Source organism: Saimiri boliviensis, chromosome 14 (assembly GCF_048565385.1).
Source record: "Saimiri boliviensis isolate mSaiBol1 chromosome 14, mSaiBol1.pri, whole genome shotgun sequence".
NCBI lineage: Eukaryota > Metazoa > Chordata > Mammalia > Primates > Cebidae > Saimiri > Saimiri boliviensis.
In genome coordinates this window covers 27,117,606-27,131,747 of record NC_133462.1, presented here as the reverse complement: position 1 = coordinate 27,131,747, position 14,142 = coordinate 27,117,606, and the positions used below count along the sequence as shown (strand labels likewise).

General features: G+C 45.1%; 1 protein-coding gene across 1 annotated transcript in view; it reads left to right on the top strand.

Annotated features, from left to right (window-relative positions):
* Window positions 1–14,142, top strand: part of LOC120362643 (uncharacterized) — a 70,790-nt gene that overhangs the window by 722 nt on the left and 55,926 nt on the right. The window lies entirely within an intron of this gene.

Sequence of the window (14,142 nt, the reverse complement as noted above, 5' to 3'; positions counted from 1 at the left end):
AACCACGGGAGGGTCTTCAGGGGAGAATTGTGAATCCGGGTGCGAGTTCATGAAGGGGAAGAGCTTTAGGCCGCCGCCTTTCAAGTTCGTCTTCTCTCCTATTAAAAATGTACGGCGGGCCGGGCGCAGTGGCTCACTCTTGTAATCCCAGCACTTTGAGAGACCAAAGCGGGCGGATCACCCGAGGCCAGGAGTTCGAGACCCACCTGGCCAACATGGCGGAACTCCAGCTCTACTAAAGATACAAAAATGGCCGGGCGCGGTGGCTCAAGCCTGTAATCCCAGCACTTTGGGAGGCCGAGGCGGGTGGATCACGAGGTCAAGAGATCGAGACCATCCTGGTCAACATGGTGAAACCCCGTCTCTACTAAAAATACAAAAAATTAGCTGGGCATGGTGGCGTGTGCCTGTAATCCCAGCTACTCAGGAGGCTGAGGCAGGAGAATTGCTTGAACCCAGGAGGCGGAGGTTGCGGTGAGCCGAGATCGCGCCATTGCACTCCAGCCTGGGTAACAAGAGCGAAACTCCGTCTCAAAAAAAAAAAAAAAAAAAAAGATACAAAAATGGCCGGGCACGGTGACTCATGCCTGTAATCCCAGCACTTTGAGAGGCCAAAGCAGGTAGATCACTTGAGGTCAGGAGTTCCAGGCCGATCTGACCAACCCGGAGAAACCCTGCCTCTACTAAAAATAGGAAATTAGTCGAGTGTGGTGGCGCCTGCCTATAATCCCAGTTCCTTGGGAGTCTGAGGCAGGAGAATCGCTTGAACCCGGGAGGAGGAGGTTGCGGTGAGCGGACATCACGCCATCACACTCCAGCCTGGGTAACAAGAGTAAAACTCTGTCTCAAAAAAAAAAAACAAAAAACCGGGCGAGGTGGCTCGCGCCTGTAATCCTAGCACTTTGGGAGGTCGAGGCGGGTGGATCACAAGGTCAGGAGTTGGAGACCTGCCTGATCAACATGGCGAAACCCCGTCTCTACTAAAAATACAAAAAAGCTGGGTATGGTGGCGCGCGCCTGTAATGGCAGCTACTCACAAGGCAGGAGAATAGCTTGAACCTAGGAGGCAGAAGTTGCAGTGAGCCGAGATGCAACCATTGGAGTCCAGCCTGTGCGGCAGAGCGAGACTCTGTTTCAAAAAATAATAATAATAATTAAATAATAATGATAAGTAGCCTGGCGTAGTGGCACATGCCTGTAATCCCAGATACTCGCAGGAGAATCGCTTGAACCTGGGAGGCGGAAGTTGCAGTGAGCCGAGTTGGCGCCGTTGCAGTACAGCCTGGGCGACAGAGCGAGACACTGTCTCAAAATAATAATAATAATAATAATAATAATAATAATAATAAATTGCCAAAATAATCACCAAAATAATAATAAATAGCCTGGCATAGCGCCTATAATCCGAGCTACTCAGGAGGCAGAGGCAGGAGAATTGGTTGAATAAGGGAGGCAGAGGTTGCTGTGAGCTGAGATGGAACCATTCATTGCACTCAAGCCTGGGCAATAAGAGAAATTCCATCTCAAAAAATAAATAAAAATTAGTCGGGCTTAGTGAAGTAGGCCTGTAATCCCAGCTATTTAGAAGGCTGAGGCAGGAGAATCGCTTGAACCCAGGAGGGGGAGGTTGCAGTGAGCCGAGATTGCCCCACTGCACTCCAGCTTGGGCGGCAGAGTAAGACTCCATCTCAAAAAAACAAAACAAACAAAATTATGGCAGTTTCCGCAAAAGTATTAAAACAATTTGATCAAAGAATGGTTCAAAAATTGGAGAGCACCCCTATGGGTTGTTTTTTGTTCATGAGATGGACTTTAAAGATTTATAGGTACGCGATGCAAAAATCCAAATTAATTGCTTAGGTACAGTTATGTAGTGCCTTGCTGTCTCTGTCTCTGTCCGTCTGTCTCTCTCTCTCTCTCTCTCTCTCTCTCTCTCTCTCTCTTTCTCTCCCCCCTCCCCCCTCCTTCTCTCCCTTTCTCCCTCTCTCCCCCTCCCTCCCCTCCCTCCTCTCCCTCCTCCCCACACCGCTTCTTTCTTTCTCTTTCCGTTTTTTTTTCTTTTTCTTTTTGAGACGGAGTCGTGCACTGACGTCCAAGCTGGAGTGCAGTAGCACGATCTTGGCTCACTGCAACCTCTGCCTCCCTGGTTCAAGCATTTCTCCTGCCTCTTAGCCTCCTGTGTAGCTGGGATTACAGGTGCCTGCCACCACACTATGCTAATTTTCTTTTCTTTTCTTTTCTTTTCTTTTTTTTGAGTCAGTGTTTCACTCTTGTTGCCCAGGCTGGAGTGCAATGGCACGATCTCGGCTCACCGCAACCACCACCTCCCAGGTTCAAGCGATTTTCCTGCCTCAGCTTCCCTCCGAGTAGCTGTGACTAAAGGCTAATTTTGTATTTTTTTAGTAGAGTCGGAGTTTCTCCAGGTTGATTAGGCTGGTCTTGAACTCCCAACCTCAGGTGATCTGCCCACCCCACCTCCGCCTCTGCCTCCCAAAGTGCTGGGATTACAGGCCTGAGCCTCTGCTCTGGCCTTTTTTTTTTTTTTTTTTTTTTTTTGAGACGGAGTTTCGCTCTTGTTACCCCGGCTGGAGTGCAATGGCACGATCTCGGCTCACCGCAACCTCCGCCTCCTGGGTTCAAGCAATTCTCCTGCCTCAGCCTCCTGAGTAACTGGGATTACAGGCACGTGCCACCATGCCCAGCTAATTTTTTTTTTTTTTTTTTTTTTTTTAATGAGAGGGAGTTTCGCTCTTGTTACCCAGGCTGGAGTGCAATGGCGCGATCTCGGCTCACCGCAACCTCCGCCTCCTGGGTTCAGGCAATTCTCCTGCCTCAGCCTCCTGAGTAGCTGGGATTACAGGCACGCGCCACCATGCCCAGCTAATTTTTTGTATTTTTAGTAGAGACGGGGTTTCACCATGCCAGGATGGTCTTGATTTCTCGACCTCGTGATCCACCCGCCTCGGCCTCACAAAGTGCTGCGATTACAGGCTTGAGCCACCGCGCCCGGCCTTTTTTTTTTTTTTTTTTGAGACGGTGTTTCATTTCGCTCCTTTCCCAGGCTGGAGTACAGTGGTGTGATCTTCCTCACTTCAGCCCCAACATTTTGGAATCAAACATGGCCTCTTACTTCAGGCCCCCAGGTACCTGGGACTACAGACTCACACCACCATGTCCACCTAATTTTTCTTTTAGTATTTTTGTAGAATTGGGTTTATGTTGCCCTGACTGGTCTCAAACTCCTGAGCTCAGGCAGTCTGCCTTCCTCCGCCTTCCATAGTTCTAGGATTACAGGCATGAGCCATAGTACCTGGCTGGTATGGCCATTTTAATGATATTGATCTTGTCTGTTTATGATCGTGAAATAGTTTTGTATTTGTTTGTGTCATCACTGACTTTTTTTTTTTTTTTTTTTTTAATAGAGATGGTGTTTCACCATGTTGGTCAGGCTGGTGTCAAACTCCTGACGTCAGGTGATCTGCCCACCTCAGCCTTCCAAAGTGCTGGGATTACAGGCGTGAGCCAGTGTGCCCAGCTATCATCACTGACTTCTTTGAGTAGTGGTTTGTAATTGTTGTAGAGATTTTTCACCTCCCTGGTTAGCTGTATTCCTAGATACTTTATTCTTTTTGTGGCATTTGTGAGTGTTTTTTTTTGTTGTTTTTTTTTTTTTTAGACAGAGTTTTTGCCCTTGTTGCCCAGGCTGGAGTGTAATGGTGCAATCTTGGCTTACTGCAACCTCCGCATCCCAGGTTCAAGCCATTCTCCTGCCTCAGCCTCCTGAGTACCTGGGATTACAGGCCTGTACCACTACCCCCAGCTAATGTTTTGAGACAGGGTTTCTCATGTTGGTCAGGCTGGTCTCGAATTTCCAACCTCAGGTGATCTGCCCACCTCGGCCTCCCTAAATGCTGGGATTGCAGGCATGAGCCACCATGCCTCGCCCTGGAATTGTGTTTTTGATTTGTCTTTTGGCTTGGATGTGATGGGCAGAAGTTCTACTCAATTTCTGTACCTTTTTTTTTATATATTGGAACTTTGCGAAGTTTTTTGTCAGATTAGAGAGCATTTCTGCCAAGAGTATAAGGCTTTCTATATATAGAATAATGTCATCTGAAAACAGGGATAGCTTGATTTTCTCCCTTTCTGTTTGCATGCATTTTATTTTATTCTCTTGCCTGATTCTCTGGCCAGCACTTCCAATTTTATGTTGCATAGGAGTGATGAGGAAAAGTGTCCTCGTCTTGTGCCAGTTTTCTTTTTTTTTTTTTTCTTTTCTTTTTTTTTTGTGCCAGTTTTCAAGAAGGAATGCTTCCACCTTGTGTCAATTTAGTATGTTGGCTTTGGGTTTGTCATAGATAACTCATTATTTTGAAGTATGTATCTTTTTTTTTTTTTTTTTTTTGAGACGGAGTTTCGCTCTTGTTGCCCAGGCTGGAGTGCAATGGCACGATCTCGGCTCACCGCAACCTCCGCCTCCTGGGTTCAGGCAATTCTCCTGCCTCAGCCTCCAGAGTAGCTGGGATTACAGGCACGTGCCACCATGCCCAGCTAATTTTTAGTATTTTTAGTAGAGACGGGTTTCACCATGTTGACCAGGTTGGTCTCGATCTCTCGACCTTGTGATCCACCCGCCTCGGCCTCCGAAAGTGCTGGGATTACAGGCTTGAGCCACCGCGCCCGGCGAAGTATGTATCTTTAATGCGTAGTTTGTTGAAGGTTTTATATATGAAAAATGTTAAATTTCATTGAAAGTTTTTATCTGCCTCTATTGAGATAATTTTGTGGTTCTTTGGTTTATGTGATGAAGCAGATGTATGGATTTTTGTATGTTGAACTGACCTTGCATTCCAGTGATAAAGCCTACTTGACTATAGTGAATTAGCGTTTTGATGTGCTGATGGATTTGGTTTGCCTATATTGTATTGAAGATTTTTGCAGCAGTGTTCATCAAAGATATTAGCCTGAAGTTTTCTCCTTCATTTTGTCTCTGCCAGGTTTTGGTATCAAAATGATGCTGTTATATAATGAGCTGGGGAGAAGTCGTTTAATTTTTTGTATTAGCTGTAGAAGATATAATATGAGGTTTTTTTTTTTTGTTTTTTTTTTTTTAAGCGATGGGGTCTCACCATGTTGTCCAGGCTGGAGTGCAGTGGCTATTCACAGGTGCGATCCCATTACTGATCATTACGGAAGTTTTGACCTGCTCCGTTTCAGACCTGGGCCGGTTCACCCCTCCTTAGGCAACCTGGTGGTTTCCTGCTCCTGGGAGGTCACCATATTGATACCGAACGTAGTGTGGACCCCCTGTCGGCATAGCGCACTACAGCCTAGAACTCCTGGGCTCAAGCGATCCTCCCACCTCAGCCTCCCGAGTAGCCGGGACTACAGGCATGCGCCACTGCACCCGGCAATATTAGCTTTTCTTTTTACACTTGGTAGAATTCAGGTGAACTTTCTGGTTTTGGGCTTTTTTGATTGGTAGGCTATTTATTACTAATTTAGTTTTAGAGCTTGTTATTGATCTATTCAGGGCTTCAATTTATTATTTGTTCAGTTTGGGGATAATTTGTCTAGAAATTTATCCATTTCCTTTTGATTTTCTAGTTTTTATTTATTTTATTTTATTTTATTTATTTATTTATTTATTTATTTATTTTTTTGAGACAGAGTTTCACTCTTGTTACCCAGGCTGGAGTGCAATGGCATGATCTTGGCTCACCGCAAACTCGGCCTCCTGGGTTCAGACAATTCTGCCTCAGCCTCCTGAGTAGCTGGGATTACAGGCACGCGCCACCATGCCCAGCTAATTGTTTGTATTTTTAGTAGAGATGGGGTTTCACCATGTTGACTGGGATGGTCTCGATCTCTCGACCTCGTGATCCACCCACCTCGGCCTCCCAAAGTGCTGGGATTACAGGCTTGAGCCACCGCGCCCGGCCTTTTTTTTTTTGAGACGGAGTTTCGCTCTTGTTACCCTGGCTGGAGTGCAATGGCAAAATCTCGGCTCACCGTAACCTCCGCCTCCTGGGTTCAGGCAATTCTCCTGCCTCAGCCTCCTGAGTAGCTTGGATTACAGGGATGTGTCACCATGCCCAGCTACTTTTTAGTATTTTTAGTAGAGACGGGGTTCCACCATGTTGACCAGGATGGTCTCGATCTCTTGACCTAGTGATCCACCCGCCTTGGCCTCCCAAAGTGCTGGGATTACAGGCTTGAGCCACCGCGCCCGGCCTGATTTTCTAGTTTTTATATATAGAGGAGTCCACAGTAAACTTCAGTAGCTTTTGTATTTTTGTGGAGTCAGTGGTAATGTCCGTTATCCTTTTTATTTATTTATTTATTTATTTATTTTAATGAGATGGAGTCTGGCTCTGTTGCCGAAGTTGGAATGCAGTCGTGTGACCTTTGCTCACTGCAGCCTGTACCTCCAGGGTTCAAGTGATTCTCTTGCCTCAGTCTTTTAAGTAACTGGAATTATAGGCGTCTGCCACCACACCTGGCATAATTTTTGTATTTTCAGTAGAGATGGGATTCTACCATGTTGGCCAGGCTGGTCTCGAACTTCTGACCTTAGGTGATCCACCAACCTTAACCTCTTAAACTGTTAGTATTACAGGCATGAACCACCGTGCCTGACTGCTGTCACTTTTTTTCTTGAGGAGGAGTCTCACTCTCACCCAGGATGGAGTACAGTGGCATGATCTCGGATCACTGCAACCGTTGTCTTCCTTATTTAAGCAATTCTCCTGCCTCAGGCTCCTGAGTAGCTGGGATTACAGGGGTGCACCACCACACCCGGCCAATTTTGTATTTTTAGTAGAGACAGGGTTTTGCCTTGTTGGGCAGGCTCGTCTCTTGACCTCAAGTAATCTGCCTGCCTCGGCCTCCTAAAGTACGTGGATTACAGGTGTTAGCCACTGTGCCTGGTCAAGATTTGGCTGTTACAGGAGAAAATATAAATTCCAATGACAGTCTTTCTTTTCTTATCTCATAATAAGGGAGAATATTTTGCTCATCTTTTTGTATTGAAGCATTTCAATTATATGTAGATATTCTTCTGCTTTTTTGAAATACATGTAAATCATATTATAGCTAAAGAAACATTTTGTCGTTCTTTCTGACTCAGGATTGTCTTTAGGACCTCAGAACAATTGCAATGTTTTTGCTTTGGCAACGGCTTTTTTTTTTTTTCCACTTTCAGTCTCTTAATGTAGATACAGATTTGTTTGGATTAAAGCTCATATTAAGAGCGCACAAAAAGTTGAGCACAAAGATAGGATTAAACTTAGCAATACAGAATGATAAAGACTAAAAGATGATGAATTCTTTTTTTTTTTTTTTTTTTTTGAGATGTAGTTTCGCTCTTGTTACCCAGCCTGGAGTGCAATGGCGCGATCTCGGCTCACCGCAACCTCCGCCTCCTGGGTTCAGGCAATTCTCCTGCCTCAGCCTCCTGAGTAGCTGGGATTACAGGCACGTGCCACCATGCCCAGCTAATTTTTTGTATTTTTAGTAGAGACGGGGTTTCACTATGTTGACCGGGATGGTCTTTAACTGTTAACCTCAGGTGGTCCTCCGGCCTCGACCTCCCAAAGTGCTGGGATTAGTGTCATAAGCCACTGCGCCTGGCCTAAATTATATGGTATTTTCTACAATAGTATGAATATAAGACCACAATACTTAGTTTTGGGTGAATTTCTTAAATAGTCGTTTTAGTATTATTCATATAAGCAAAGTTTTCTTTTTCTTTTTTTTTTGTTGAGACGGAGTTTTGCTCTTGCTGCCCATGCTTGAGTGCAATGGCATGATCTTGGCTAACCGCAAACTTTGCTTTCTGGGTTCAAGCAATTCTGCCTGAGCCTCTGGAGTAGCTGGGATTGATTGCAGGCATGGGCCACCATGCCCAGCAATTTTGTATTTTTAGAAGAAACAGTTTCTTCATGGTGGTCAGGCTGCTCTTGAACTCCCAACTTCAGGTGATCCACCTGCCTTAGCCTCTCAAAGTGTTGGGATTATAGCTGTGAGCCACCCACACCTGGCCTGAAATATGAAGTATTTTAACTAAATTACGGCTGAAGAAATTAGAGACGGAGTTTCGCTCTTGTTACCCAGGCTGGAGTGCAATGGCGCGATCTCGGCTCACCGCAACCTCCGCCTCCTGGATTCAGGCAATTCTCCTGCCTCAGCCTCCTGAGTAGCTGGGATTACAGGCACACGCCACCATGCCCAGCTAATTTTTTGTATTTTTAGTAGAGACAGGGTTTCACCATGTTGACCAGGATGATCTCGATCTCTTGACCTCGTGATCCACCCGCCTCGGCCTCCCAAAGTGCTGGGATTACAGGCTTGAGCCACCGTGCCCGGCCAGAAAATTTTTAAGAATTCTACATTATTACTAGTATGATAAAATCATTTATACTTAGATACTTATATCTAATATCCAAAAAATTCACTATAAAATTGTTATAGTAGATGTTAGTCTGACATGAGTATTAATTTACCCAATAGAGATAATTACAGGTAAGCATGATTTCAGTGTCTTCTATTTTTCTAAACTTGAATGCTGCTGTTATAGTACAAATAAATATGATGTGTGATGTGGTCATGTAAAAAATATAACAGCTTTTAAGTTAGCTATGTTGTAAGCTCAAATATATTTGTGAAATATATAAATATAAGTCAGATTCCAATTATTCATCAAAAAGTGTTAGCGAAGCCGAGCGCAGTGCCTCACGCCTGTAATTCCAGCACTTTGGGAGGCTGAGGCGGGCGGATCAGGAAGTCAGGAGTTCGAGACAAGCCTGGCCAACATGGTGAAACTCCGTGTCTACTAAAAATACAAAAAATTAGCCAGGCATGGTGGCACGTGCCTGTAATCCCAGCTACTCGGGAGGCTGGGGCAGGAGAATTGCTTCAACCCAGGAGGCAGAAGTTGTGGTGAGAAGAGATTATGCCATTGCACTTCAGCCTGTGCAACAGAGTAAGACTCATCTCAAAAAAAAAAAAAAAAGTGTAGGGCTGGACGCTGTGGCTCACGCCTGTAATCCTAGGACTTTTGGAGGTCGGTGGCTCGCCTAAAGTCAGGAGATCAAGACCATCCTGGCCAATATGGTGAAACTCCATATCTATTAAAAAAAAGTGTTGGTGAAGGCTGGTTGTGGTGGCTCACCTCTGTAATCCCAGCAATTTGGGAGGCCAAGGCAATCAGATCGCTTGAGGTTAGGAGTTTGAGACCAGCATGGCTAACATGGTAAAACCCTGTCTCTACTAAAAATGCAAAAGTTAGCCTGGAATGGTGGTGGTGGGCACCTGTAATTCTAGCTACTCAGGAGGCTGAGGAAGGAGAATTGCTTAAACCTGGAAGGCTGAGGTTGCAGTGAGCTAAGATTGTGCCACTGCACCCCAGCATATGTGAGAGAGCAAGACTGTCTCAAGAAAAATTTAAAAGGTGCTGGTGGAAATTGTCACTTGTATTCCAATATAAATCCCCTATTCAGTGGCTAGGAGATAGAGAGCAGCAGAGATAAAAGAGAAACATTACAGGCCGGGCGCGGTGGCTCAAGCCTGTAATCCCAGCACTTTGGGAGGCCGAGGCGAGTGGATCACGCGGTCAAGAGATGGAGACCAGGCCGGGCGCGGTGGCTCAAGCCTGTAATCCCAGCACTTTGGGAGGCCGAGGCGGGTGGATCACGAGGTCAAGAGATCGAGACCAGCCTGGTCAACATGGTGAAACCCCGTCTCTACTAAAAATACAAAAAAAAAAATTAGCTGGGCATGGTGGCGTGTGCCTGTAATCCCAGCTACTCAGGAGGCTGAGGCAGGAGAATTGCCTGAACCCAGGAGGCGGAGGTTGCGGTGAGCCGAGATCGTGCCATTGCACTCCAGCCTGGGTTAACAAGAGCGAAACTCCGTCTCAAAAAAAAAAAAAAAAAAAAAAGAGATGGAGACCATCCTTGCCAACATGGTGAAACCCCGTCTCTACTAAAAATACAAAAAAGTAGCTGAGCATGGTGGCACCTGCCTGTAATCCCAGCTACTCAGGAGGCTGAGGCAGGAGAATTGCCTGAACCCAGGAGGCGGAGGTTGCGGTGAGCCGAGATCGCGCCATTGCACTCCAGCCTGGGTAAAGAGCGAAACTCCGTCTCAAAAAAAAAAAAAAAAGGAGAAACATTATAAAATTTTGCTGAGAATATGTTTCCTTTCTTCATAATGTTCATGCTTCTCACGCTGAGAGTAGGTGTGCAGCTTGGGTATTTAGAGAGACATTTCAGGGGAACATTTTCTGGCTAATTTGATTAATCTTTTGTGTGTGTGTGTGTGACAGAGTTTCAGTCTTGCAGGCCAGGCAGGAGTGCAGTGGCACAATGTTGGCTCACCACAACCTCTGCCTCTGAGGTTCAAGCAATTCTCCTGCCTCAGCCTCCCAAGTAGCTGGGACTACAGGCACCCACTACCACACCTGGCTAATTTTTTGTATTTTTAGTAGAAACAGGGTTTTAACCTTGTTGGCCAGGATAGTCTCGATCTCCTGACCTTGTGATCTGCCCACCTTCACCGCCCAGTGCTGGGATTAACAGGCGAGAGCCACCGAGGTCGGCCTTAACTTAATTAATCTTTTTTTTTTTTTTGAGACGCGGTTTCGCTGGTGTTACCCAGGATGGAGTGCAATGGCGCGATCTCGGCTCACTGCAACCTCCGCCTCCTGGGTTCAGGCAATTCTCCTGCCTCAGCCTCCTGAGTAGCCGGGATTACAGGCACGCGCCACCATGCCCAGCTAATTTTTTGTATTTTTAGTAGAGACGGGGTTTCACCTTGTTGACCAGGATGGTCTCAATCACTTGACCTCGTGATCCACCCGCCTTGGCCTCCCAAAGTGCTGGGATTACAGGCGTGAGCCACTGCGCCCGGCCAATTTAATTAATCTTATATTTGAATTGAATATTTTTTTAAAGATGCTCTTTTTTTTTTCTCTTAAGGTAATTTTGGTAAGGTAAGGGCTGTTTTTCTCTCGAATGCTTTGGGTGTTTCAGAAGCCCTGTTACTATCCTATAGTGTCTATGAATGAGGTGATTTGTCACAGGGAGAACTATTAAAGCTATCTCTTTCCAAACTCAGGCTGAAAATCCAGCAGTATTTTTTTCATGTCACCTTATAAAGTAGAAACTGAGACTGAACCACTGCTCCCATTCCTATCATTGTGAAGGTGCAATTTTACCCGGGAGGCCTGCAGGCTCTCCTCCTGCATCTCAGGCTTCTTTCTCTGATGTGGGACTGGAGTGCTGCTCTGGTAATTGGGGTTCACATAAGATGAGAGCTTCCAGCTGTGAGCCCTGTGGTAGGAGTCAAGAGAGGACACTGACTATCTCGAAAGGGCATGCAGAATGCTCTAGTCTAGTGCTATGGGGGTAAAGAGCCATTGCTTTATAATGTAAATAATTGAGAAGATAACACCCTAAGTTGCAAAATTACCTTCTGTCATGAGGATGTGACAAGTTAATTTTGTCATTGAATATAACCCATTAGCGTACATGGATCACCTCCCCAATTACCGGGTGAATATTATTTTACTTGTGAACTGATGACGGGAGTGCCTTTTTGTCTTTGCAAGCTCTTGAGAATATTGACTGTGATGCACGTCACATTCTGGTTTAATTATGTAATCGAACAGTTTACTTTCTGTTCTGTCCTTTTGGAGTTTCTCTAGAACTGGAGAAATTTTTTCTTGTAATTATATTTTCCAGACACTGTCTAGAATTACTAGACAGATATAAACACATAAGATTCCAGATAAGGTTTCCTCTAAGAGGGGCTTGTTCCTCTCAGGCTTCCAGTTACCTCAGATTTCTACAAACTTTACAGGGTAACAATCAGCCATTTTACTCAATACTCAAATTATATGGCCAATTACTAGAAATCTCTTGTGCCTTCTTCACAGTTTCTGTTTATTGTTTTGTATGGACACATTCATATTGTTTTGAGTTTAAGTGTCTCATATGACTCTAAGGTAAGGCCAGAATCAAATATGAGAGGTTCAGGATACATTCATGCGAGGTAAGTTTTATTTTACCACCAAAGGGTGGTCACAGGGACTGTTCTGTTTGGGTTTGGTAGCAACAGGGCAGTGTGACCCTTATTTCCATTATTGTAGCAGAAATTGCTGGTGCCTGTGGGAGGAGAGGGTACCTGACAGCAAGAAAGGAGAAACCTATATTTATATCTTCATTGTTTCTGAATCTTTTCTCATATAAGGAACAGAAATGGGTGAACTTTTTCTGAGAGTCTTAGTCCTGCCTGTGGGTGTAGTAGTAGCATGTAAACAAGTGGTCCTGAGACTTTTAAAGATACATTCTTTTTTTTTTTTTTTTTTTTTGGAGACGGAGTTTCGCTCTTGTTGCCCAGGCTGGAGTGCAATGGCGCAATCTCGGCTCACCGCAACCTCCGCCTCCTGGGTTCAGGCAATTCTCCTGCCTCAGCCTCCTGAGTAGCTGGGATTACAGGCACGTGCCACCATGCCCAGCTAATTTTTTGTATTTTTTAGTAGAGTCGGGGTTTCACCATGTTGACCAGGATGGTCTCGAAAACCACTATTAAAAATTATAGAACACAGCTGGGTGTGGTGGCTCATGCCTGTAATCCCATCACTTTGGGAGGCTGAGGCAGGTGAACCACACGGTCAGATCGAAACCATCCTGGCTATCACGGTAAAATCCTGTCTCTACTTTTTTTTTTTCCTTTTTTCCTGTGTCTACTAAAAATACAAAAACTTAGCTGGGTGTGGTAGCACGATCCTGTGGCCCCAGCTACTCGGGAGGCTGAGGTTGCCGTGAGCCGAGATCAGGTTACTGCACTCCAGCCTGGGAGACAGAGCAAGACTGTCTCAAAAAAAAAAAAAAAAAAAATTATAGAACAAAGAAAATACCTGTATCTTGGCCGGGCAAGGTGGCTCAAGCCTGTAATCCCAGCACTTTGGGAGGCCGAGGCGGGTGGATCATGAGGTCGAGAGATTGAGACCATCCTGGTCAACATGGTGAAATCCCGTCTCTACTAAAAATACAAAACATTAGCTGGGCATGGTGGCACGTGCCTGTAATCCCAGCTACTCAGGAGGCTGAGGCAGGAGAATTGCCTGAACCCAGAAGGTGGAGGTTGCGGTGAGCCGAGATCGCGCCATTGCACTCCAGCCTGGGTAGCAAGAGCGAAACTCCGTCTCAAAAAAAAAAAAAAAAAGAAAAGAAAAGAAAATACCCGTATCTTGAACTTTGCATACAACTGATGTTTCCGTGTGATTAAATTTGGACTGTAAATTACTTATTGGTGGCAATATTCTGGCATAATGCTGGTCCTTCTTTTAGTACATCATAAATATTTGTCCTATTGCAGTTCATGCTAATGATTCACTTGCTTAAAGAGCTCTCTGACAGATTTTTCACTCTAGAATTGTTTTTTTCTTCTTTATGAAGCTGATGTGCATAAATCATCAGATTTAATCTGGCAGCTGTTCTATTCTCAAGGTTTCTTTTTCTTTTTTTTTTTTTTCTTTTTGAGACGCAGTTTCGCTCTTGTTACCCAGGCTGGAGTGCAATGGTGCGATCTCGGCTCACCACAACTTCCGCCTCCTGGGCTCAGGCAATTCTCCTGCCTCAGCCTCCTGAGTAGCTGGGATTACAGGCACGCGCCACCATGCCCAGCTAGTTTTTTTGCATTTTTAGTAGAGACGGGGTTTCACCATGTTGACCAGGATGGTCTCGATCTGTCGACCTCGTGATCCACCCGCTTCGGCCTCCCAAAGTGCTGGGATTACAGGCTTGAGCCACCGTGCCCGGCCTTATTCTCAAGGTTTCTTTGCGTATATCTGTCTTTGGAAAATGAAGGCTTTCATCCCTCTTTTTTAGGCCCTAAAAAATGGGGGGAAAACCCCCAGATTCTTTCACTTACTGGATGTTTGATAAAATATTCTTTTAAGGGGAAAATTATTGGTATTACGTGTGAGTTTGTTGAAAATTTAGCAACTCAGACTCTGTTACAGATCTTCTTCCCCCAAAAAATGACATAACAAGATCTCCAGTCCAGTTTATTTTATATATTAGAATTAGAAACTGGACATGGTGGCTCATACCTGTAATCTCAACTTTGGGAGGT